At 38.3% G+C, this 24105-nt stretch overlaps 1 protein-coding gene across 2 annotated transcripts in view; it reads right to left on the bottom strand.

Annotated features, from left to right (window-relative positions):
* Nucleotides 1-24105, bottom strand: part of sha (shavenoid) — a 170122-nt gene that overhangs the window by 93797 nt on the left and 52220 nt on the right. For both annotated transcript variants that reach the window (XM_022078874.2, XM_022078873.2), the window contains exon 2: nt 11719-11820. The gene's annotated coding sequence lies outside the window, so the exon portion shown is untranslated. The remainder of the gene's footprint in view (nt 1-11718; nt 11821-24105) is intronic.

The following is a 24105-nucleotide window of genomic DNA, read 5'->3' as shown; positions in this document are numbered from 1 at the left end:
TCGCTGTATACAAGGGGTCCAGCTAAACATGTTTTAACGCGTCAGCACCTCACGTACCTCAGCTCCCTTGCTTCTTATAAAAAAATTTGGCTATCACAGCATTTTCTCTATTCCGAATTGGAGTTCCTTTGTCTTGTACGCCAACACAAAATTTGGCAGATAAAATGACAATTCTGTCATCGTCTATGTGTGACTCTTGCCAAAACGTGGGTCAACTTCAGTGATTTAGATATCAATAGGTGTATTTAAGCAGAGCCACGGTGGTCTAGCGGTCAGAACGCTGGCCTTGTAATCCTGGGGTCTCGGGTTCGATTCCCGGCGGTGCCCGAATTTATAACTTGTGTTGGGCAAGGCCGTGGTCTAGGCAACACGGAGTTTTCCTCCGTGGCATCCCAACAATTACTCCATTCACACACAGAAGAAGGCAATGGCAAACCACTTCTGGATCATCTGCCAAGAACGTATATGAACAGGTCCCAGTCCGAGAAAAGGATTGAAGGATCCTGTTCATATGGACCTGTCGTCAGACAGAACACTACAAATAAAAGTGTATTTAACTGTTATTAACCAGAATTAAAATGTGTGGACACAGTAAGACTCCTCAATACCAAGCAGTTCAGAAATTCGCTTAGCCGTTTACGAGAGAAACATGGCGAAGCTGACATGCGCAGTTCTTCAAATCTCGATGCGGCTGCGCGAACAATGGCTGTCCGTTACAAACAAGCTATGCTTACCTCGCAGTGTCCACGAAATTAATTCAATAACAAGCCGAGCACGTTACCTAATAACTTAATCGACTTCTGGCTCTAATATTCACTAGTCGCTACACATTAAAGCTACTTGTAAAGACCCCAAAACATCTCCACTTACAAGTTAATAACACGAACTTCATGGCGTAGAATCGTTATACATTATCTATCCTACTTTAGTTTTGACGTGAAAACGTCTTTAAAATCGATGCCGGGTGTGGGGAGGCAATCGAGCCCAAATGAGCGACAGTTTCTGTCGAAGTAAATTAAAACTTCAATACCTCGGCTACAAATAAACATATCTCCGCCATATTAGTCTCGTTTTAAAGAGGAAGGATGAACGTTTGTGCCAGTACCGCTCCGACATTCGTGGCGGCCGGACGTCGCGAACTGCGCAAGCGCAAAGTGAACCCACGATTTTCGACTTTCCGGATTCGACACGTGTCCATAAACGGGATCATATCTCATAGACTAATTATCCGATCCGAGTGAACCAAGTGTTGTTTTGAAGAGGAGTGTATATGTTACAACTCCTTCTGACCTCCAAGTGTGTATCTCAAAAACTCAAAAAGATACGAGGCTGTGAATACCTTCAGAAATTCTTTAAACTTTAACTAATGAATGATTTGGACAAACCAACCACGCAAGGGAAAACTTGTATAGATTTGACATTTGCAAGAGGTATTCAAATAATTTCAAAGCCATATGTATCCTACTTCTCATACCACTAACCTGTATTCAATAAATGTAAGTTGCAAATGAGTTAAACGATTCAAAACAAAAATTTGTTTAATTTCAATATGCTATACACGATTGACGTTTTCACGAAAATAACTGCTATGTATCTTACCTAATATTACTCACGAGTAGAATAAAATAAAGTTTATCGTAGTTTCTGTATTACTGTACATTTAAAACTGAGATCAAAATACTTCATGATTTATAAATTTTCTTAATTACTTTATTCAGTTTGTCATTTAGTCTAACTGTTTCGGATGAAATGAATTTTATATTCTTTATCTGACTTCATAAAAACTGAACAATACAACAGTGACAATGAGGATCACGTGATATTTTCCACTCCTCCTTCCATGTCCTAGAATTCGCCGTAGCACTAACCCTTCCGTTCTGCTTCAACTTTCAAACCAATCTCACAACGATATTACGGAACATAACCTAAGTACAAGCAATTGGTAGTTACCCGCTGAAAAATATTAACTTCAAACCTTCAATTACTGTCCAGCTGTAAATAATAACCGTCCTTTGAATGTTAAGGTAAAACGTGGGGCAACCATTTGATATGATATACTTAACTTATAGAATTACGTTACAGCCTGAAGGCTTAGTAATAAATGTGAAGGTACGAGAAATGTGGTAAGACGAGTTTTGATTCTGAAAGGCGGCCATGACCCGATTAAAGAAACTTATTTTTGGTCTTAAATAATCTCTGTCTCTGTATTCTGATTCGACGAACGTAGAAATACAAGTGAATCCAATACAAAAAAATGCAGAAATAAATACATTATATTTTACAAATGGCCAACCTAACCTCAACTTTATATCACAGGAAGTTCGTAACACAAATGAATATTACATCATGCGATTATCAGCAACGTGAACATTAGATACCAATAAGACCAGTAAGAAACAATATCGATGACACTGCATACAAAGTAGATAGATGAATAAAATAAATAGAAAATATAACAGAATTATAGCAAGAATATAATTATATAAACTCCATAAAAATAGCACAGAAAGGATCTAGACAAAGTAAAGTCACGAATATAAAAGTGTATCAGTGGATATAGAAGATTTATATGTATCATAATATGAAGATCTATAACATAGACCAGTGGTATTCAACCTGGGGTACGCGATGACATCTTAGGGGGTACGTGAAATTTTTAAAAAAAAATTATTTTATGATAAACACTGAATAATCAGTAATGTAATTTATTTAATTTATTTTAGATGTAGATTATATAATATGTATAACTTGAATTATACAACAACAACTTTGGGGGTTTAAAGTTGAAGAGAAATTATATCTGGGGGTACGCGAAGACATCTCAGGGGGTACGTGAAATTTAAAAAAAAATTATTTTATGATAAATACTGAATAATCAGTAATGTAATTAATTTAATTTATTTTAGATGTAGATTATATACTACGTATAACGTGAATTATACACCAACAACTTCGGGGATACAAAGTTGAAGAGAAATTATATCTGGGGGTACGCGAAGACATCTTAGGGGGTACGTGAAATTTAAAAAATATATTATTTTATGATAAACACTAAATAATTCGTAATGTAATTTATTTAATTTATTTTAAATGTAGATTATATACTATGCATAACTTGAATTATACACCAACAACTTTGGGGGTACAAAATTTAAGATAAATTATATCTGGGGGTACGCGAAGACATCTAAGGGGTACGTAGAATTTAAAAAAAAATATTTTATGATAAACACTGAATAATCAGCAATGTAATTTATTTAATTTATTTTAAATATAATTATATGCTATGTATAACTTGAATTATACACCAGCAACTTTGGGGGTACAAAATTGAAGAGAAATTATATCTGGGGGCACGCGAACAAAAAAGATTGAATACCACTGACATAGACGATGAAATACCAGAACAAATTAAGTAAAACAGGAGATAAGAATAAATGTATTTCAGATGATATAGGTAACACAGTACTAAACCAGAATCATTTCCAAATTACACAAACCAAGGAAAGGTACGAGATCCCTGTTTCGACAAAGAACACAAACACTTTCTACAGCACTTGGAACAGAAACACTCAAGCAGGCAACATACTTTTAGTAGACATGCTAATGTTTAGTCTTGGAGAAAGAGGACACGAAGTGCATAAAAGAGAATATGGACACGGGACGAAGGAAGTTGGGAAATGCAACACTATTCGGCCGATGTTTAACAAAGGAAAGCAGATTAATTAATACTGCTTTACTAAGGACATTTACTGAAGCGGACTTAGGCGCAGGTTCATAAAGATTAATATTCACAGACAATGAGGCTAAGTGCATTGGAAATACAACGCACGGAGGCCTACAAAGAAAATATTGGAAACGGAGGAGGTTCAAAAAAGGAGAGCTTTAATGTGTAAATAATTGTGAAACCCCTGAGGATGGCTTGCGATAGCCGAAACATGTAGGAAAATGAGCAGAATTTAAAACAGAACTAATGAAGCTGTACCTGACCTTTTAGCATTAAACTGAAACAAGGAAAGGTCCAGGACATTAGAGAGTCGTCATTTGCATTAAAAGAAATGCCGTCTACCTAAAAATCAACATCGTGTCACCTCGTACCGGTTCTGTTGCAAGAGGAACTTGATCCTGCAAAATGCATTCTGCTAAGACACCAAGAGTAACACAACGCAAGACAGAATTACCACCGAGGGAAACTAAAAAAATCCTTCGAAAATGTGCCGATGTCTTCATGTTTGGGAACAACATTAAGAAACCAAGAGTACATTCAAGAAAAATTTAGAGGAGGATTCAATTCGGGAAACTATGGCGCCCATTCAGTGAAGAATGTACTTTCTTTCCGTTTCTATATAAAACACGAAAAATACAATAAAATAAACTCTGAAAGAAGAAAACAGATTGAGGACTTTTGAGAAAACAGAGCTGACTTGAAAACGTCGTCAAATGAAAGAACTGGAAAGTTGTATACTGAGGAGGTTTATAATTTTCATTTTCTACCAGACATTAAAACAAAGGAGGGGTGAATTGGTGAGGTATGTAGCACGCAATGGAGAGACGACAAATCAGTAGAAAGTATAAATTTGTAGTTTGATGACGACTATGCCTTATGATGTGTAAAATTCTTCATAGGTTTTCTGTCTCCTTCCCTCTTTTACGAGGTGCAATCGGAAAGTTTCTAGACTGCGCCTATAAAAACCCGTACATTTATCTCAGGTATTAAATTCATCCATCACCCTCGAAGTAGGTCCCCTGGGAGTGAACACAACGATCCCAGTGCCGCTGCCAACCCTGGAAGCATCCCTGGAAATCTTTCTTTGTCAGCCTGTCAAGCACCATCTGCGATTCTGCCTGAATCTCTTCTATCGTCTCAAATCTCCTTCCCTTTAGCTGAATTTTCATCTTTGGGAAGAGGAAGAAGTCACACGGAGCTTAGAAAGGAAGTTGGGGTCGGTTCTTGCAAGATCTTTGAGCTCCTGACAAACGAGAAGTCAAGTCGATTCTGCTTCTGGTCCTCAGACAGGAGCCTTGGCACAAACTTGGCTGTGATGCGTCGCATGTGGAGTTCTTCCTTTAGAATCAGCTGACAGGTCCCATAGCCTATCCCAACAATGTCGCACAAGTCGTTGATGGTACGACGTCGATCTTCGTAACATTTTCGGGCGTTGTGCTCGAAGATGGTCGTCCAGAACGCTCGTCATCATCGACAGAGGTTCGGCCATTTTTAAAACGTGAATGCCACACAAAAGTTTGTGCACGACCCATTGCGGACTCCCCAAATGCTTGCTTTAGCATTTCATAGGTTTCCGTAGCCGTTTTGGCGAGTCTTTGGCAAAATTTGATGCACACGCCATTCCGAAATCGCAGGAGGGTCGGTGTAATGCACTACCAAAACGCCCGTAACTAAGAAACGAATGCTAATTCGATGATGCCGGCTGGCACACTGATTCACTATGAATGTAGGCCGCACCCCCTAGCGGCAGAAGCTCGTACTACATCCGGTTCGCCCTCTATAGACACAGTCTTTAAACTTTCCGATCGCACCTCGTATCTAATGACGAAGGCAGAATCCAGGTTACTAAACGTTATAATTTAATTATTTTATAATTAAGGCGATGGAAAGAGTCCAAAGGAAAATGTTTTACACAAAACTAGAAAGTTTTCAGAAAAACCTGAAAGGAAAGTAAACCTACGCTTAGATGAGATGTATATAGATTGATCTTAAAATCAGAGTTTGCTGTTATGGATTGGATACAACTGGCTGAGAACAGGAATTACTAACACAGTAATAAATCCTGTGATTCTAAGAAAAGCGAGGACGTCTTGGTCCGCTAAGCGACTATCAGTTTCTCAAGAGCTCTGTTTCATGATGACAGTTGTCACGTATATACTCAGGCGATTTGAGTTTTCGAAGAGAGTGATGTGCACTGAGTAAAGTTTTAATGATTGTAACTGGGTCAGTTATGGTTGAATGACCGCGGACATTCTTAGGGCAAGTCTAGTCTTTGCGTTTGGTTCCAGTTTCAGACACTGCGGGCCATCGATATGCAAATCACATATATCAACGTATGGTATGACGTCGTAAATTATGAAGACCTAAGAGAATTTCCTCCTCTGGGCAACGTCGCTTATGGCCGTCACTGGCTCTGGACCTTCTGGGACATTGAACATGCATTCAGCGTCTATCATACACAGAAAGACTCATATGCGTGTGTTAGATCGATAGTATTCACGCAGTCAGTAATCGATAAGGGGCAGAGTTTATAGCACATCGTTAACATTCAAGGGAATGAGATGATAAAGTTGCGTCATATTGTGATAAATATATATTTGTTTAAATCTTGTCAAGTCTAATCACAATAAAATTCCTATTAAATATTAAAATATTACTATAATTAACATTTAAATATTTAAAACATATTAAATGATGTTCTCTATCGAACATTTCGATAGAGAACATCATTTAATATGTTTTAAATATTTAAATGTTAATTATAGTAATATTTTAATATTTAATAGGAATTTTATTGTGATTAGACTGACAATATTTAAACAAATATTCAAGGGAATGTTATTTTAGAAAACCTTGCGTGCTAATAAAAGGCCAGGAAGAATTGAATAATGATTGTAGTTTTCTGTAGCTCACCAAATAAATTACTACCTGCAATAACTTAACATAAAATTATTTAGAGAAATCGCAGAGAACAAATTTGGAACACATCGGTCTGATGAAGACAGCAAGGACCTCTGAAACGTCTGTAAATTTCTACCAGACTACACGACCCAGAAGACAGTTGTCTCAGGACTTACCGCCGTGAAAACCTCAAATCCTACATTTTTCAGCATTTTTTTTTATTTCTTTCGTCTGTTTGCAGGGGCAAACGCCCAAAGAAACTTAGTCCAATTCCAAGACGGGGACGAAATTTTCCTTCGAAAAGTTGGTAACAACCCGCAAGATCGTTTCGTCATAATCCAGGAGACTTCAATTCAAATTTTCACCTCAACAGAAACCTGTCCATCGCGAACAGCGGAGAGTCAGGCTCCGTTGCCTTTCGCCTTCCTAAACCCTCTGGTATTCCGTCTTCCAACGTCTTCCTCCTGCGCCCAGATCTCTTCGCCCCTCTGGTATTCCGTCTTCCAACGTCTTCCTCCTGCGCCCAGATCTCTTCGCCCCTCTGGTATTCCGTCTTCCAACGTCTTCCTCCTGCGCCCAGATCTCTTCGCCCCTCTGGTATTCCGTCCTCCAACGTCTTCCTCCTGCGCCCAGATCTCTTAGCCCCTCTGGTATTCCGTCTTCCAACGTCTTCCTCCTGCGCCCAGATCTCTTAGCCCCTCTGGTATTCCGTCTTCCAACGTCTTCCTCCTGCGCCCAGATCTCTTCGCCCCTCTGGTATTCCGTCTTCCAACGTCTTCCTCCTGCGCCCAGATCTCTTCGCCCCTCTGGTATTCCGTCCTCCAACGTCTTCCTCCTGCGCCCAGATCTCTTCGCCCCTCTGGTATTCCGTCTTCCAACGTCTTCCTCCTGCGCCCAGATCTCTTCGCCCCTCTGGTATTCCGTCTTCCAACGTCTTCCTCCTGCGCCCAGATCTCTTCGCCCCTCTGGTATTCCGTCTTCCAACGTCTTCCTCCTGCGCCCAGATCTCTTCGCCCCTCTGGTATTCCGTCCTCCAACGTCTTCCTCCTGCGCCCAGATCTCTTCGCCCCTCTGGTATTCCGTCTTCCAACGTCTTCCTCCTGCGCCCAGATCTCTTCGCCCCTCTGGTATTCCGTCCTCCAACGTCTTCCTCCTGCGCCCAGATCTCTTAGCCCCTCTGGTATTCCGTCTTCCAACGTCTTCCTCCTGCGCCCAGATCTCTTAGCCCCTCTGGTATTCCGTCTTCCAACGTCTTCCTCCTGCGCCCAGATCTCTTCGCCCCTCTGGTATTCCGTCTTCCAACGTCTTCCTCCTGCGCCCAGATCTCTTCGCCCCTCTGGTATTCCGTCCTCCAACGTCTTCCTCCTGCGCCCAGATCTCTTCGCCCCTCTGGTATTCCGTCTTCCAACGTCTTCCTCCTGCGCCCAGATCTCTTCGCCCCTCTGGTATTCCGTCTTCCAACGTCTTCCTCCTGCGCCCAGATCTCTTCGCCCCTCTGGTATTCCGTCTTCCAACGTCTTCCTCCTGCGCCCAGATCTCTTCGCCCCTCTGGTATTCCGTCTTCCAACGTCTTCCTCCTGCGCCCAGATCTCTTCGCCCCTCTGGTATTCCGTCTTCACTCAATACATTGTGGTTTGTTCTTTCGGTCGGCTTTTGTCACTGATTTGCACCCATTAAACTGTCATTCCGCCGACAGAGAAGGATTTTTAAAGGTAATTCATAAAGAGATGCTGGAGAAATGTCTGGACCCATGAGGAAGGATGTAACAGGAAACTGGAGACAACAGAGGAACTTGTTCTTACTTTTCACCAGATACCAGTACGACAATCAAATCAACGGAGACGAGCATTTGCGAATGTTAATGCAAAATCCTGAAGGAAAGAGACAACTGGGAAGACCCTAGGCATAGATGGGAATAAATTAGAACTGAAATCAAAGAGAGTGGGTGTGAAGAAGTGACCCTAATTCACGAAGGACAGAAGGCAGTTGCAGGCTCGTCAGAATTTCCGGGTTCGATAAAAGACGAGGAGTTTATTGATCAGCTGAACTACTCTTCTTCTTTTCCTTCTTCTTCTTCTCCTTCTTTTCCTTCTTTTTCTGTTTCGTCTTCTTTTTCTTCTTTTCGTTTTTCTTTTTTTCTTCTTTTCCTTCTTTTTCTGTTTCTTCTTTTCGTTTTTCTTTTCCTTCTTTTTCTGTTTCTTCTTTTCGTTTTTCTTTTCCTTCTTTTTCTTTTCCTTCTTTTTCTTTTCCTTCTTCTTCTTCTCCTTCTTCTTCTTTTCCTTCTGTTTCTTCTTCTTTTTCTTCTTTCCTTCTTTTTCTTTTTCTTTTCCTTCTTTTTCTTTTCCTTCTTTTTCTTTTTCTTTTTCTTTTCCTTCTTTTTCTTCTTTCCTTCTTTTTCTTTTTCTTTTCCTTCTTTTTCTTTTCCTTCTTTTTCTTTTTCTTTTTCTTCTCCTTCTTTTCCTTCTTCTTCTTCTCCTTCTTTTCCTTCTTTTTCTGTTTCGTCTTCTTTTTCTTCTTTTCGTTTTTCTTTTTTTCTTCTTTTCCTTCTTTTTCTGTTTCTTCTTTTCGTTTTTCTTTTCCTTCTTTTTCTTTTTCTTTTCCTTCTTTTTCTTTTCCTTCTTTTTCTTTTCCTTCTTCTTCTTCTCCTTCTTTTCCTTCTTTTCCTTCTTCTTCTTCTCCTTCTTTTCCTTCTTTTTCTGTTTCGTCTTCTTTTTCTTCTTTTCGTTTTTCTTTTTTTCTTCTTTTCCTTCTTTTTCTGTTTCTTCTTTTCGTTTTTCTTTTCCTTCTTTTTCTGTTTCTTCTTTTCGTTTTTCTTTTCCTTCTTTTTCTTTTCCTTCTTTTTCTTTTCCTTCTTCTTCTTCTCCTTCTTCTTCTTTTCCTTCTGTTTCTTCTTCTTTTTCTTCTTTCCTTCTTTTTCTTTTTCTTTTCCTTCTTTTTCTTTTCCTTCTTTTTCTTTTTCTTTTTCTTTTCCTTCTTTTTCTTTTTCTTTTCCTTCTTTTTCTTTTCCTTCTTTTTCTTTTCCTTCTTCTTCTTCTCCTTCTTCTTCTTTTCCTTCTGTTTCTTCTTCTTTTTCTTCTTTCCTTCTTTTTCTTTTTCTTTTCCTTCTTTTTCTTTTTCTTCTTCCTTTTCTTCTTCTTCATTTCCTTCTTCTTCTTCTTCTCCTTCTTTTTCTTTTCCTTCTGTTTCTTCTTCTTTTTCTTCTTTCCTTCTTTTTCTTTTTCTTTTCCTTCTTTTTCTTCTTCCTTTTCTTCTTCTTCTTCTTCTCCTTCTTTTTCTTTTCCTTCTTCTTCTTCTCCTTCTTTTTCTTTTCCTTCTTTTTCTTTTCCTTCTTTTTCTTTTCCTTCTGTTTCTTCTTCTTTTTCTTCTTCTCCTTCTTTTTCTTTTCCTTCTTCTTCTTCTCCTTCTTTTTCTTTTCCTTCTTTTTCTTTTCCTTCTGTTTCTTCTTCTTTTTCTTCTTTCCTTCTTTTTCTTTTTCTTTTCCTTCTGTTTCTTCTTCTTTTTCTTCTTTCCTTCTTTTTCTTTTTCTTTTCCTTCTTTTTCTTTTTCTTTTCCTTCTTTTTCTTTTCCTTCTTTTTCTTTTCCTTCTGTTTCTTCTTCTTTTTCTTTTTCTTTTCCTTCTTTTTCTTTTTCTTTTCCTTCTTTTTCTTTTCCTTCTTTTTCTTTTCCTTCTTCTTCTTCTCCTTCTTTTTCTTTTCCTTCTTTTTCTTTTCCTTCTTTTTCTTTTCCTTCTGTTTCTTCTTCTTTTTCTTCTTTCCTTCTTTTTCTTTTTCTTTTCCTTCTTTTTCTTCTTCCTTTTCTTCTTCTTCTTTTCCTTCTTTTTCTTTTCCTTCTTCTTCTTCTCCTTCTTTTTCTTTTCCTTCTTTTTCTTTTCCTTCTTTTTCTTTTCCTTCTGTTTCTTCTTCTTTTTCTTCTTTCCTTCTTTTTCTTTTTCTTTTCCTTCTGTTTCTTCTTCTTTTTCTTCTTTCCTTCTTTTTCTTTTTCTTTTCCTTCTTTTTCTTTTTCTTTTCCTTCTTTTTCTTTTCCTTCTTTTTCTTTTCCTTCTGTTTCTTCTTCTTTTTCTTTTTCTTTTCCTTCTTTTTCTTTTTCTTTTCCTTCTTTTTCTTTTCCTTCTTTTTCTTTTCCTTCTTCTTCTTCTCCTTCTTTTTCTTTTCCTTCTTTTTCTTTTCCTTCTTTTTCTTTTCCTTCTGTTTCTTCTTCTTTTTCTTCTTTCCTTCTTTTTCTTTTCCTTCTTTTTCTTTTCCTTCTGTTTCTTCTTCTTCTCCTTCTTTTTCTTTTCCTTCTTCTTCTTCTCCTTCTTTTTCTTTTCCTTCTTTTTCTTTTCCTTCTTTTTCTTTTCCTTCTGTTTCTTCTTCTTTTTCTTCTTTCCTTCTTTTTCTTTTTCTTTTCCTTCTGTTTCTTCTTCTTTTTCTTCTTTCCTTCTTTTTCTTTTTCTTTTCCTTCTTTTTCTTTTTCTTTTCCTTCTTTTTCTTTTCCTTCTTTTTCTTTTCCTTCTGTTTCTTCTTCTTTTTCTTTTTCTTTTCCTTCTTTTTCTTTTTCTTTTCCTTCTTTTTCTTTTCCTTCTTTTTCTTTTCCTTCTTCTTCTTCTCCTTCTTTTTCTTTTCCTTCTTTTTCTTTTCCTTCTTTTTCTTTTCCTTCTGTTTCTTCTTCTTTTTCTTCTTTCCTTCTTTTTCTTTTTCTTTTCCTTCTTTTTCTTCTTCCTTTTCTTCTTCTTCTTCTTCTCCTTAAGAAGGATTCCGCGCCATGAATTCAGCTCATCAGATGATAATTACGATAACAGTCTTTGTCTGAGTCGCTGCAGTAAGAATCTGGCGATTGGATTTTGCTGGCCCAGGACAGGGTCTGGTGGAGGGCTTTCGTTAATTCGGTGATGAACCTTCGAGTTCCCTAAGCCATCTAGTTAGTTAGTTAGTTAGTTACTTAGTTCTGTCTTTCAAAGTTAGTCAATGAACGCATAGAATTCGAATATCTAAACGGCATTTATACGAGGAGTCGGTTCGGGAGACATCAATGCACTCTGAATCACACACGAAATAGTTAAACACATTCTTCTACTCTAATTTCAAAAACAAGATCAGTTAGTAACAACTTACCTGGATTGGTTCCGCGTTGTAACAAAACCACTTCCACCAACAGCGTCTCTCTAATTGGGTGATATGCGCGCCCACTTATCGGAACTAATGACGAAATATTATCTGAAACAAATAAACATCGAACAGCGTTACGAACGTGGTTAATGCCTTAAAGAACCCTGAGTCATGCGTTAATGATAAATCGATATGACATCATATAAAATATCCCATTTCGATATATCGCTTCATACTTTTATTATTTTTAAAGAAATACGGAGTTAATTAAAACACATTTAATTTCGTAGAATAAATAAGTATAGTGACTGACTGCGGACTGGACGATCGGAGTTCGATCCCCGACGGGCGCAGAGGATTCTTCTGTATCCTCTGTGTCCAGACCGACTCTGGGGCCCACCCAGCCTCCTGTCCAATGGGCACTGGGTTCCTATCCCGGGGGTTTCGCCACCTTAGAGGGTAGGCCACTTCCGGAGTCTGTAAGCCCCTGAGGAAATTCCCAGGCAAGGCCCCCACGCCTAGTTCCAATCGCAATCTTTTCAGCCAACCCCTGGCGTCCTTCCCTAGGATGTTTGTTTCATTGGGATCTGGCCCCAGCTTTACCCTAAGACTTCATGTTTGAATATAACGCTGGACTGCTTCTGCATAAATATAAACCCGGTTTCAGCTTTTCGTTAACATTTATGATGACTAAAGTAGGAGGAGGGGGGACTAGAGAAGCCAACAGAAGACTTGGTGGCGTTTCCAAAAACAATGGGTGGCCATAATTTCTTTGCGAAGTTAATAGTTTAAGCCCGCAATGAGGAAGTAAGATTTGTTATACGTTTTGCGTAACTAATTACTTAATAACACGCCAAAGGTAGCTTGGCAAGGCGACGAAGAGTTCGGACGAATATAAGATGGAAATTAAGATGATAGGTTGTGAGGACATGAGGTGAATGTAACTGGTTTAGGATAGTCACTAATGGAGGTCCGCGGTATAAGCCGCGATGAATTGCCGGATTCTCCGAATCTGAAATCAGTTACCGGTCGCTGACAACCCTAATGTATGCTTCCTGTCCGACGAATTATGTATACGCCACATAACATATAATACGTCGTTAACATAACGTAAGTTATAACTTGTATTAAAAGCGTTATGACGTTTAATTCTTTTAAGAAATACTATTAAAACATTATCGAAAACCCTTATTCGGTGTAATATATATCTGTAATTTATCGCCTCTGTCAACAGCAGCATTTATCACCGATTGCGATGTTCACTGCGCTAAGTTTTTCTTTTAAAATTTGTCTTTACGAGCAATTCTATGCTTGTGTTGGTCTCAAAATTCTTCAGCCAACAGATTTTGAATTTTCTCTTATTACTATCTGCCCTGCAGATGTGAAATTCAAAGCTGTCTTCGGCCTCCTACGACATCACATTTATATCACCTTCTGCAGGAGACAAATACAGAAATATATAATATATTAATATATAAAATATATTTAATTATATATATTATTTAATCGAGATTAAAAATCTGTACTCCTCCCCCAATATTGTCAGGGTGATTAAGTCGGGAAGAATGAGATGGGCTGGGCATGTAGCGCGCATGGATGGGACAAGAGGTGTGCACCGGGTATTGGTTGGGAAGCCTGAGGGGAAGAGACCTCTGGGGAGACCTAGACGTAGATGGGAGGATAATCTCAGGCGGGATCTGTGGGAGATAGGAGTTGAAGGAGACTGGATTTTGTTGGTCCGGTGGAGGGCTTTGGTTAATTCGGTGATGAACATTCGAGTTCCGTAAGCCATCTGGTTTGTTGGGTCCACTATTTGGGAAGCCTGAGGGGAAGAGACCTCTGGGGAGACCTAGACGTAGATGGGAGGATAATCTCAGCGGGATCTATGGGAGATAGGAGTTGAAGGAGACTGGATTTTGTTGGCCCAGGACAGGGAACGGTGGAGGGCTTTGGTTAGTTCGGTGATGAACCTTCGGGTTCCGTAAGCCATCTAGTTGGTTGGGCCCACTATTTGGGAAGCCTGAGGGGAAGAGACCTCTGGGGAGACCTAGACGTAGATGGGAGGATAATCTCAGGCGGGATCTATGGGAGATAGGAGTTGAAGGAGACTGGATTTTGTTGGTCCGGTGGAGGGCTTTGGTTAACTCGGTGATGAACCTTCGGGTTCGGTAAGCCATCTAGTTAGTTAATATATTTAATTAAAGAAACATTACTGACCTTTATTTGGTCATATATTTCATTATATTTAAGTGCGTGTAGAATTAACTGTAATGGTTTTCAAAGATCTCATTTCTGTCGATTATATTCCTGTTTTACCACGCACTTCTAACTCTGTTTTACTTACATTCCGTGCGATTTGAAACGCGTTCCTATAGAGGTTACAATTATTTAAATTGTACCTACAAATATTTGCTCTTTATTATCCAAATTTCTTACGGAATCTAAAATAATTTTATTTCTTAATATTTAAATTCACATAATTGTAGAATACAATTTTTCCTACAACAATACAAATTTAGGAACAATGGACGATGGAAATCGTCAAAGATAATACTATTTTAACATTAGGAGCTATTAACAACAGTATTTGAAATAATTACAAAGTGTTTTTACAGAAATGAGGTTCATGGTGATATTAGGGGACAAATGAAATCATAAAAATGTTAATTCCCAATTCATAAACTGTTATTATTCAGCGTTCTTCATTAAGGCTTTGACCGGGATGTTCTTTTGTTAAATCTTATGTGGTACCGCCTGATTCGACTTCTAATGGTTAAGTGAAGTGTTTTCTTCGCGGTACGGGCTGGATTCGTAAATAATATTCAGACGATCTTCGGCTTCAAAGGGTTAACCAGCTGATTTTCGTAATGGTGAGGTGTAGTGTTTTCTTCGCGGTACGGACTGAATTCATAAATAATATTCAGACGATCTTCGGCTTCAAAGGGTTAACCAGCTGATTTTCGTAATGGTGAGGTGTAGTGTTTTCTTCGCGGTACGGACTGAATTCATAAATAATATTCAGACGATCTTCGGCTTCAAAGGGTTAAATGCAGCCTGGGAGTGAGATTTAATGGAATTTTCTCATCTGTCCTCAATTTATAATCTTTCGTTTACTCTCGCGAAGGAGACACTTTGGGGTTTCGAAACTGCAGGTGCCATCATCAAGGCCGTTACAGAATTCTCATCATCTTAAGTAGACTGTTATCCAATTTACGGTTGAGAGAAGTAAATCCAACTTGATGGTGATTATAGTTGAATGGAAAACAGATGTATGTCATAAAACTCTGTGTGTAGATCCTTAGAACGGACTGCACACATTTCCGACTCCTAGAGCTCCTTAAATAATTCCCTAGGGCGTTTAATACCCGCCACCCCAACTGTGTTAAGGCACTAAGAACTCACGAAAAACCTCGAGAAGGCCAAATGTCATCAGATCAGTCCGTCGATCCTTCAAAGCTGTAATTAAGTCTAGATCTGCCACGCTGATAAGACTTTTATACCAGATAATTTATATCTAGACGTCTCATTATCTTGACAGGCACTCGATTCGTAGTAGTAAGTAAATAATTTATAAATAAATCAAACTGTTTTCTGCACATTATCCATCGTCCAAGATTAAATAAAATAAAATCAATAAAACCACGACGTTTCGGAGATGAGAGTTTATCTCTGAAACGTCGTGATATCATTTATTTTATTTTATTTAATCTTGGACGATGGATAATGTCCTGGAAATAGTTTTCTTCAACAACGCACCATCGTCACAAACTTTCAGAATTGATATCAAATCTAAAAGTTCTTGACGATGGTGAAGAGTCAATTGAATAAAAATTTCCTTGGATATTATCCATCGTATGGCAAATATAAAACGTAAAACGACGTTTCGGAGATGGGACTCTATCTCCGTCTTCAGGTTCCTACAAAGTTGGGCCCACTAGATAGAGCTAATCCCTATCTCCGTCGAATAAAAATTTCCTTGGATATTATCCATCGTCTAGTAAATATAAAACGTAAAACGACGTTTCGGAGATGGGACTCTATCTCCGTCTTCAGGTTCCTACACAGTTGGGCCCAGTAGATAGAGCTAATCCCTATCTCCGTCGAATAAAAATTTCCTTGGATATTATCCATCGTCTAGTAAATATAAAACGTAAAACGACGTTTCGGAGATGGGACTCTATCTCCGTCTTCAGGTTCCTACACAGTTGGGCCCAGTAGATAGAGCTAATCCCTATCTCCGTCGAATAAAAATTTCCTTGGATATTATCCATCGTCTAGTAAATATAAAACGTAAAACGACGTTTCGGAGATGGGACTCTATCTGCGTCTTCAGGTTCCTACAAAGTTGGGCCCACTAGATAGAGCTAATCCCTATCTCCGGACCTTTCTTGGATATTATCCATCGTCTAGTAAATATAAAACGTAAAACGACGTTTCGGAGATGGGACTCTATCTCCGTCTTCAGGTTCCTACAAAGTTGGGCCCACTAGATAGAGCTAACCCCTATCTCCGGACCTTTCTTGGATATTATCCATCGTCTAGTAAATATAAAACGTAAAACGACGTTTCGGAGATGGGACTCTATCTCCGTCTTCAGGTTCCTACACAGTTGGGCCCACTAGATAGAGCTAATCCCTATCTCCGTCGAATAATCCCTATCTCCGGAGATAGGGATTAGCTCTATCTAGTGGGCCCAAATGTGTAGGAACCTTAAGACGGAGATAGAGTCCCATCTCCGAAACGTCGTTTTATGTTTTATATTTACTAGACGATGGATAATATCCAAGGAAATTTTTATTCAATTTCAGAATTGAATTTATAAATCGAATGGGGGTTATGGTGGACTCCGGGACATTTTACTGGTTAGAATTAATTAAACTCCCTTAATCTGAAATATAATGACGTTCAGAAAGGAACAGAATGTAGATACAGAATAAAGATTATATTTAGTTATAGAGGAAATAATATAATTTTTCAGTGCCAGATGGTGTAAGTTAATTTAGGATGTAACTTGAGATTTGTTGAATATTTTCCAAGGAACCTGGGCATTGCCAAATGTGGTTAGGTTTTTATTAAGTACTTTACTGAACGACAGGTGGCAATACTTGTATTCCGAGTATGCCTATAAATTAATCAGCAGTATTTACTCGAGTTAAAGTGTCAACTACCAACTTTATAGCCATGAATGTTTACGACTCCATTTCGGAACTTTGTCGGCTACTTATGAATATAAGCCTAATTAGTTTTCTTTTCTTTTATAATAAACGGATGTTATCAGGAAGTCTGATTTACAGCTGTTCTTGCTTGAAACGATTTCACATGGGTTGTAAAAATACGTTTTTTTAAGCACGTAATTATAAGTAACCGTCATTTATTCAACATTTCGTGGAAAACAGGTTCATCGGGCCTTGTATTAAAAACTGCAGGAACCTTCCAAAAATATAAATTATTTTTTGCGATGTTAATAATTCCAACGTTTCGTCAAATTTTACTATGGCCATAAAACAAATGAGGATCAGAAGCGTGGATTATGTAGCACGCATGGAAGAGACGACAAATACGTAAAACATTTTATTGTCAAAGCTTAAATAAAAGGACCACTTGGAAAAACTAGGCAAGGAAAGGAAGATAATATTAAAATGGTTTTAAAGAAATGGTGTATGATTGTTTGAATTAGATTAAAATTGACAAATAAACAGACCAGTTTAAACAAGATTATAAAAGTATGTTTGGATGTTTTCACAGTGGTGAGTATGAAGACAGAAATCTTCAAGATTATAAAATTTCTAGTTAAACGTTTGAGAATGTCTATTCTGCTGCTTGGAGTTACTTTAATAGACCGTATTTAATTAAAATCTGTGTGAATATCATAGTTAAAATCCCGATCTTGATATTTTAACAGTACTAACATGGCGGTCTTAGAAACTGTGAGAGGAAACAGTATCATTGGTGCTGAAAACTGACGGAACAGAATTTATATATTGATAAACTATTCAAAAATGTTAAATATTTACTTCGTACGTTTCATCAGAAAACCTATCCGTATTAGAATGGTGAATGAGAGAAACATTTTAGCTTGATATCAGTAACTGACGTCTTATCACACTCAAAGTGTTTAAACTACAAATACATGTTTACTGAGATGCTTCAAGGTCTTATCTCCGAAAAAACTAATTATATCGTAGCAACAAGTGCCCTTAATGATTCATCGTATCAAGTTACCTTCTTTTATAAATAATATTATCTGCAGATCATAACCACCAACACACTCAGCTGAGTGGTAACAGTTTCAGCTTTGAAGTCCGAATACCTTCTTTCTAAAAATTTACATGGTTTTCTTCAGTCTCTGAAGCGAAGATAGGGGCAGAACCATCGATAGAACATGAGTAAGTCCTTCAAAATTCATATTTAATATCCACAATTATAAAAAAAAACTTCGAGACACAGGAAGTCTGTAAGCCGGGAAATGTCCAGCATCGAAAATTTTCATATTCTGTAAAAATGTTTACGTTCTCCATAACAAATGACAAAACCACCCTCGTATTTCTCGTTACATTAATGGAGTTGTTAATTGTTCACGTAGTTAAACGTTTCTAGCCCCTTATGGAACCTAGTCGTGCCATACTGTGCCCTCAGGAACCCGTCACTGATCTCTACTTTGCCAGATGAAACCAATCCCATCGCCCTATTTCTTTGAGATACATTTGTCATAAATGCGTAAAAATCCACACATTAAGATGGCTGTCTTCTGGATTGTTTCACTGCGTAGTCTGGTAGAAGTTTATCGACGTTTCAGAGATGCATGTCTCAATCGGCAGAGCAATCTGGAGGCAGCAAGAACCTCTGAAACGTCGGTAAACTTCTACCAGACTACGAACATAGTCTACATACAAACATTTTCACAAATACATGCATCTAAACGTATACATTTAAACACATAAATATAAACTAATCTACATTTAAACAATCACAAATGTGCTAATGTACGAATTTAAATACCGGAAGTCTGTACAACAGCCGATTATTTTAAATAAATCTGTGTGAAGGTTTGAAATCTTTCTCCAGTCCACGTAAAAAAATTTCCAGTTACAGAATTTTCAGTGCTAGTTCTGTGGTTTATAATTCAGACGGTCTTCTCAAAAGAGTCAGGGCTGCAAACACGACAGCTAGAACGTACTGGAATTTCGGTTTAAATAAACCTCATAAATACTACAACATTATAACTGCTTTCAGAACCACTTAATGGTGGTATGAATAACATTTCAACTTCAGTATCCTTCAACATACCTTGGAAATTCGTGTTGTACAACACCATTACATAACCTGCAATATTCAAAGGAGCGTATCGATAACTCGATTATCTCGATTGTTAATACCTCGTCGTTATGACAGGCGTTTGTATGTTGTCAGCTACTTCACTAACACAGGACCTACGTAATATTTCTTCGATGTTGTAGAACAGTGGTATTCAACCTGGGGTACGCGTACCCCCGGGAGTACGTGGAATTTAAAAAAATATATATTATTTTATGATAAACACTGAATAATCAGTAATGTAATTTATTTAATTTATTTTAGATGTAGATTATATAATATGTATAACTTGAATTATACACCAACAACTTTGGGGGTACAAAATTGAAGAGAAATTATATCTGGGGGTACGCGAAGATATCTTTGGGGTACGTGAAATATAAAAAAAACAATTATTTTATGATAAACACTGAATAATCAGTAATGTAATTTATTTAATTTATTTTATATGTAGATTATATACTACGTATAACTTTAATTGTACACCAACAACTTTGGGGTTACAAAGTTGAAGAGAAATTATATCTGGGGGTACGCGAAGACATCTTAGGGGGTACGTGAAATTTTAAAAAAAAATTATTTTATGATAAACACTGAATAATCAGTAATGTAATTTATTTATTTATTTATTTTAGATGTAGATTATATACTATGTATAACTTGAATTATACACCAACAAATTTGGGGCTACAAAATTTAAGAGAAATTATATCTGGGGGTACGCGAACAAAAAAGGTTGAATACCACTGTTGTAGAGCATTGAGTAGCTGACTAGTTATTGACTAAACATCTCTGAATCACTTACTGATCGTCTAACCAACCAAAAAGTCAATAAATAACTAAACAATGATTAACTAATTATTTATCTGATTTATAAAAATAAATTACCAGTTTACCATAATATCAATGATGAATATGGTATTCGCACTACAGTGACGTTAACATTTCATCGCCAATTAAATGTGATTTTGCGTAGCAATCGAAAATGCATTTTCCAGACATTGGTCTTGCTTGACAGGTTCAATTCTTCATTCTGAACGGACAAGACTTAACGAGCATTACATGAGTCATTAGGCAGCAAAAGCCCGGTGTTTCATGAGCGAATTCGGCCGTTGCCCCTTTGCTCGGACTAATTAAGAGAAGTACAGGCCTTTACCAAATAAATTTACAGATGGAAACGAATGTGGAATTAACGTCGAGGTCTTATCCGACGAAGTCAGTACTCGTAAATCCAATTAATTTGTTTAAGTAGAAACCTGTCAACAAAAGTTACTTTTATCTGAGCTAAGACTCGTCAGAGAGGCTACGGTTTAAGCTCTCGGTCTACAACAGAACAGCCATTCGTAGTTTTAGGAAGAAGGTTAGGAAAGTGATAAATGAGGTGAAGTAAAGGGAATAGATGGGTGGGTGCAGTGAAGGGGGGTAAATTGGGGTGAGGATGGGAAGGTTTCATAAGTGTAGTGAAGTGAAGAGAAGGTCCTGATGAAACGTGTGATTCATTACTGTTACTGACTTATGTCTAGTTGGTATTAATTTTTAAGTTATGTACTTTAGGTTATACGGTTTTGTAATATTATGAGCTGTTTTATTTTGAGTGTGGTGTGTTGTTTTGTTGTGTCTTATTGTTCTTGTTGTGCCTTATGCTTTTTGTGTCTCATTGTTTTTGTTGTGTCATGTCTTTTTGTCTTACTGTATTGTTGTGTCTCATTGCTTTGTTGTGTCTTACTGTTCTTGTTGTGCCTTATGTTTTTTGTGTCTCATTGTTTTTGTTGTGTCATGTCTTTTTGTCTTACTGTATTGTTGTGTCTCATTGCTTTGTTGTGTCTTACTGTTCTTGTTGTGCCTTATGTTTTTTGTGTCTCATTGTTTTGTTGTCTTATTGTTTTGTTGTGTCTTATGTCTTTTTGTCTTACTGTTTTGTTGTGTCTCATTGTTCTGTTGTTTCTTATTGTTATTGTTTGTGTTGTCTTATGTTTTTTGTGTTATTGTTTTGTTCTGTTTCATTGTTCTCTTGTTTCTTATTGTTTTTGTTGTCTTATGATTTTTGTGTCTTATTGTTTTGTTCTGTCTCATTGTTCTGTTGTTTCTTATTGTTTTTGTTGTCTTATGTTTTGTTGTGTCTTATTGTAGGACCACTGCCACCGGGTAAAAACCCATTTGCAGTCAAATAAATAATAATAATAAAGTTATTTATTTTTATGGGGATTCAAATTTTGCTGAAAACTTGAAAAGGAATACAGTTCAATGTACGAATATGGCGTTCTTCTCTCTCTATTTTTTAAATTGTAACGACTTTTAAAAATTCTTCTTTTAACCCCCCACCAAATGACAAACCATCCCAGGCGGTTTGGTGCATGGTCATTTATCGTTGCAGAAAAACTAGTGATGAAGGATGTACGAGGTGCGATCGGAAAGTTTCCAGACTGTGTCAATAGAGGGCGAACCGGATGTAGTACGAGCTTCTGCCGCTAGGGGGTGCGGCCTACATTCATAGTGAATCAGTGTGCCAGCCGGCATCATCGAATTAGCATTTGTTTCTTAGTTACGGGCGTTTTGGTAGTGCATTACACCGACCCTCCTGCGATTTCGGAATGGCGTGTGCATCAAATTTTGCCAAAGACTCGCCAAAACGGATACGGAAACCTATGAAATGCTAAAGCAAGCATTTGGGGAATCCGCAAACTTTTGTGTGGCATTCACGTTTTAAAAATGGCCGAACCTCTGTCGATGATGACGAGCGTTCTGGACCACCATCTTCGAGCACAACGCCCGAAAATGTTACGAAGATCGACGTCGTACCATCAACGACTTGTGCGACATTGTTGGGATAGGCTATGGGACCTGTCAGCTGATTCTAAAGGAAGAACTCCACATGCGACGCATCCTGTCTGAGGACCAGAAGCAGAATCGACTTGACTTCTCGTTTGTCAGGAGCTCAAAGATCTTGCAAGAACCGACCCCAACTTCCTTTCTAAGCTCCGTGTGACTTCTTCCTCTTCCCAAAGATGAAAATTCAGCTAAAGGGAAGGAGATTTGAGACGATAGAAGAGATTCAGGCAGAATCGCAGATGGTGCTTGACAGGCTGACAAAGAAAGATTTCCAGGGATGCTTGCAGGCTTGGCAGCGGCGCTGGGATCGTTGTGTTCACTCCCAGGGGAACTACTTCGAGGGTGATGGATGAATTTAATACCTGAGATAAGTGTACGGGTTTTTATACGCGCAGTCTTGAAACTTTCCGATCGCACCTCGTATTTGGACATTGGAGGGGGCAAGAACCAGGACAACTGACAAAACAGGATAACGGGACACTCCGTGATTTATACCCAAACCCCACATATTAACGAGCAGTGATATCTCAAGGATTATAGTGTCTCGCGGTCAGATCGGCTGTGGGGTCCACCAAGTGGGTATCAGGGTCCATTTTCTCGGGAATAACACGTCATCGGGGACGTGGAACCAAGGTGGTATGCTAATATGCAAAGGGCATACGAAGATACACAGAAAACTTTAATCAAAACCCTGAAAGAAACAGGTGATTTTGTTGATCTCAGCGTAAGCCTATGTGACAAGATAATATTAAAATTAATTTTAAAACATCACGTATAATGGTATGGATTTTATTTATATGGCTCAGAGTAGGAACAAATGCAGAGATTTTGTGAACACGGTAATGAAACTTGGTTTAAATTCGGACAATTTATTTAATAGCTGAGCGACTAGCAGCTACTGAAAATGACAATGCCTCTTTAAATTATGTACCAGCTGATTATCAAAGGAATGTTATAGATTTTTAATCCGTTTACGGTTAATACCCACAACCAACATTGAAATATAATTTCGCGGCTGTCCGTAATGTATTCAAAGCCACGCTCCATTTCTGAAGCCTTCACCAACCGAGACATGACAACGCTGATTTAACGCAAATATAATAACCCATATCGAAGACGACGGTCATCTGTAGTTTCGTACAGACGGACGTATCAAAGTTGCTTGCTGCTTCATAATCATCAGAAATCTCACTTACATCGAACGTCGTTGTCGAGTGATTAGCGAGTCCATTTCCCGGGTTAAAATCTCGGCCAGGAGACCGACTATTAAGACCAAGTCTCATAGTTGTTTCCCTCATTCCCTCCAGGCAAATACCAAGATCGGATCATAAATCAGACCATGACCACTTACTCCACGCTCTTTCTAAATACTTATTCTTTATTTATTTTATTTAGTGTTCTGTCTGACGACAGGTCCATATGAACAGGATCCTTCCATCCTTTTCTCGGACTGGGACCTGTTCATATACGTTCTTGGCATATGATCCAGAAGTGGTTTGCCATTGCCTTCTTCTGTGTGTGAATGGAGTAATTGTTGGGATGCCACGGAGGAAAACTCTGTGTTGCCTAGACCACGTCCTTGCCCAACACAAGTTATAAATTCGGGCACCGCAGGGAATCGAACCCGAGACCCCGGGATTACAAGGCCAGCGTTCTAACCGCTAGACCACCTCATCTTATTATTATTTAGTGTTCTGTCTGACGACAGGTCCATATCAACAGGATCCTTCCATCCTTTTCTCGGACTGGGACCTGTTCATATACGTTCTTGACAGATGATCCAGAAGTGGTTTGCCATTGCCTTCTTCTGTGTGTGAATGCCACGGAGAAACCGGGGAAGCCCCTGGAGGAAAACTCCGTGTTGCCTAGACCACGGCCTTGCCCAACACAAGTTATAAATTCGGGCACCGCCGGCAATCGAACCCGAGACCCCAGGATTACAAGGCCAGCGTTCTAACCACCGTGGCTTCTTTCTAAATACTTATTCTTTATTCAACCTGTCTTCTGCCTCCATGTGATCTGAGGTACTGTCAGTATTGTTAAACAAACCAGAGACGACTTTGTGTGTCTGTGTAACGAGATTCCAGAAGATGTATTTGGGCGTGGGCTCTTGAAGGGGGAGATGACTGTAAGCGTTGAAAAGAAATTACTACAAAGCGGCCTCTAAGTCTGTCACCCTCATTAGTAGAAATTTATAACATTTATCAAGAGTAGTTAAGGCTGTCCTCAGCTATGCTTTTCTTTAAAAGT

Source organism: Zootermopsis nevadensis, unplaced genomic scaffold, assembly GCF_977971745.1.
Source record: "Zootermopsis nevadensis isolate Lab colony 2312 unplaced genomic scaffold, Znev_1.0 Znev_ptg000016l, whole genome shotgun sequence".
NCBI classification, from domain to species: Eukaryota; Metazoa; Arthropoda; class Insecta; order Blattodea; family Termopsidae; genus Zootermopsis; species Zootermopsis nevadensis.
This window is presented reverse-complemented; position numbering and strand designations above follow the sequence as displayed.